The 3,310-nt window shown below is 37.3% G+C and overlaps 1 pseudogene; it reads right to left on the bottom strand.

The window, feature by feature from the left end:
- Nucleotides 1–1,117: 1,117 nt before the first annotated feature.
- Nucleotides 1,118–3,310, bottom strand: part of LOC113105143 (cyclic nucleotide-gated channel cone photoreceptor subunit alpha-like) — a 2,816-nt pseudogene continuing 623 nt past the window's right edge.

The raw sequence follows: 3,310 nt of genomic DNA on the forward strand, positions 1-3,310 counted from the left end.
TGTGAGGAGATTGTGTGATTTCAACTTATTTTTTTCTTCGTGGTGTCAGGAGTTTATACAAAACCATTTATAATGTAAAATACGTACAAAATTAACATGTATGTCTTTTTCAACATATTCAATACCATATTGAAGCCGGAATACTTTAGCTCGTACATAAACTTAGTTTAGCTTTTAATAAACTTAAGATTTTAGTCACTTTAGGATTTGTTCGCCTGTTTTTTGGCTTCAAATTGGTGCTTAGTTTATAAAAAAATAATTAAATTTATTTGTATTTTTATATACAATTTAGACATACACTGTTTCAACTTTTCTATATCAGATTTTCTCTACGAGTACAGTTTGTGGTCCCTAACATGACACACACAATACACATATAATACATGCCTAGTGTATTGAGAATTTGGAGTCCATCAGGGGTGGGGAACGTTGATCCTGGAGGGCCTGTGTCCCTGCAGAGTTTAGCTCCAACCCTAATTAAGGTCTTCAGAATACAGGTCTTTTTATTTATTTTTTTCAGGGTTGGAGCTAAAACTCAGCACCCCTGGTTTACAAAGTCCAACTAAATAATATGACTTTTAAATGAAACCTCTAAACAAGAAAATGACATTTGTTTGAACATTTATTAAAGACACATTTTGGGTACTCTTGGGGTAGTATACTAAAATGTTTTGGCTTGTGTTTGGGATGATTTTACATTGTCCATGTTAAGTTGTTTTTTGAACAACCCTATTAGCCATATTATTAAAATAATGTGATAGTTTAATGAGCAGAATCTGATATTAATCTAAATATTAATTTAGAATAGATGTTTTCATATTTATGCCAAATCAACAATTAAGAGTATTATTCCTTATTCCTCTTCCGAGTCTGACCTACAAATGTAGACCTCATCCAGTACAAAGAGCCTTTTGGCCACGCTTTTAATATACGCCACAAAGATGCTACTGTTCCAAACTAGTCATAGATATAATACCAAGTACATTTATTCAGCAATGATGGATTACATTTATCAATAAATATAAAGACATTTATGTTGTGTATAAATCAGCATATAACAGCACAGAAATGTTTCTTGAGCACCAAATCCGTATATTAGAATGATTTCTGAAGGATCTTGACACTGAAGTCTATGGTCATGATGCTGAAAATTCAGCACTGCATCACAGGAATAAATTGCATGAAATAATTTTTACTGTGATATTTCAGGGAATTACTATTTTTGCTGTAAATATAAAATTTAGCCTGGGTGAGCATAAGAAACATCTTTAAAAAAATACTAAATCATTTAAAAACCTCAAACTTTTGAATGGTAGTGTATCTCTCCTCAATTCTGAGTCTGAGCTTTTCTTACTGCACATATTGAATAAATACAACATCAGTGTTACATTTCAACACACATATATGGCAATTAGTACAACATTTCATGTATAAAGAAGTATAAACAGTTTAAAAGTGATGTACTATGTTAAGAAATATGTCCATGAATAGGAAACCCCATTTACTCCAATCTCTATACTGTTGACTATTTGGTCTTGTCTTCTTCTTTTTTGTCCTCAACAACCTCAGACAGATCTTCCACCCGTAGAGTTTTCACTTTGTTCTCCATGTTGGTGATCCTCTGTTTCATCTTGCTCTGGTAGGATGTGTATTCTCCCATAAGCTTGGCAAACTTGCCCGTCATGACATCAAGGTTGTTCTCTAGACGGTGAATCTTCTCTTCCAGATCTTTGGGATCAGCCCCGGCGCTTGCAGCCGCCTCATCGAGAAGGTTGTCCTTCCTTAAGATGGCCTTCCCTTTCTCTCCAGGGCTTTTTTGGCATCTGGGTATTCAGTAAGCGCTTCCACCAGGTCATCTTTAGACAGTGCGAAGAGGTCCGAATAGCCGACCACTACGAATGTTTGCCCGTTCTTCTGTTTCCGGCTTTACTGCCTTTGATTCCAAGAATACTGATCTCTCCGAAGTAAGCGCCGTCACTGAGCACCACAAACTGCGTGACTCCATCATCGCCACTACGGCAAGCTTTCCTTCTTTGATGATGTACATTTCTCGACCAATGTCACCCTTTTTACATATATAATCTCCAGGACTGAACACCTGAGGCTGCAGCTTCAACACCAACTCGATGAGAGTCCAGCTTCACAATCCTGGAAGATTCGCCACCTTCTTCAGTGTATCTAAATGGACGTTGATGGCTATTCAGCTTTGAGCTTGTCTGGAAGGTTCTTCAGGACCTCCTTCTCCATCGCAAGTAATTTAAACATTCCTCCGTCCATAAGGTAGTCAAACCATTTGATGACCCTGGCCTCCAGGTCTTTGCTGACCTTCCGGAACTGCATGTACTGCTTGATGGAGTCGATCTTGGCCTGAAATTCAGCACGAGAAGCATTCATGTTGGAGATCATGGCACCGACGTTACCGACAATGGTAGCGAAAATCAACACTCCGATGAGGAAGTCCATAACTACAAACAAGTATTCGATGTCTTTAACAGGAGGCGGCGTTTCTCCGATGGTGGTGAGAGTCAGAGTAGACCAGTACAGACAGTAGATGTACTTTCTGGCCCAAGCGGCCGTATTCTGGATGGCTGATGTTTGGATATACCCATGTGTCAGTCCCAAAGCCAATCGTTTTGGAAATAGCGAAGAAAAATGCAAGCGTTCCAGTGAATAATAATCAGGATGTAAAGTACGAGGTTGCTGATGGCGGAAAATGTTCGGGTAGTTTGTTCGGGTTTCTGTGCGGTCGAAGAACTCGAAGAGACGTGCCATTTTGAAAAGGCGGTTGAAGCGAAGTTCAGGGTTGTTGAAGCCCACTTGGAGCATTATAAAATCCGTCGGGATCATTGAAATCATGTCGTATTTAAACTGTGGGATTTTCCTGTAATGATCCATCAACTTCTTTGAGTCTTTGACAAGGAGACCCTGCTCCAAGAAGCCTGAAAAAGACATTTTAAAATGTCATTCATTCCTTAACTTCAGTGTCACATAATATTTCCAAAAAAATCTTTCTAATATGTCGATTTGGTGCTCAAGAAAGCTATATTTTCGTTATTATTATCAGCATTGAAAACAGTTGTGCTTTCACACTTTTTTGAAACAACTTTTTCAGGATTCTTTTGAAATTTCACGAAACGGTTTTTAAAAAAAAAAAAAAAACTGAATGCTAGTACATTGATATTTAATTTTAAAATATATATTGGATATATTCAATCAATACTATTAACATTAATAGTGTTAACAATAAAATTTTTGAACTCTTTCTGAAAAACCACCATACCTGTTCTTGATCTGACAAACGTGTCTGCAT

The sequence above is a fragment of the Carassius auratus genome, chromosome 6 (genome assembly GCF_003368295.1).
Source record: "Carassius auratus strain Wakin chromosome 6, ASM336829v1, whole genome shotgun sequence".
In the NCBI taxonomy this organism is placed as follows: Eukaryota; Metazoa; Chordata; class Actinopteri; order Cypriniformes; family Cyprinidae; genus Carassius; species Carassius auratus.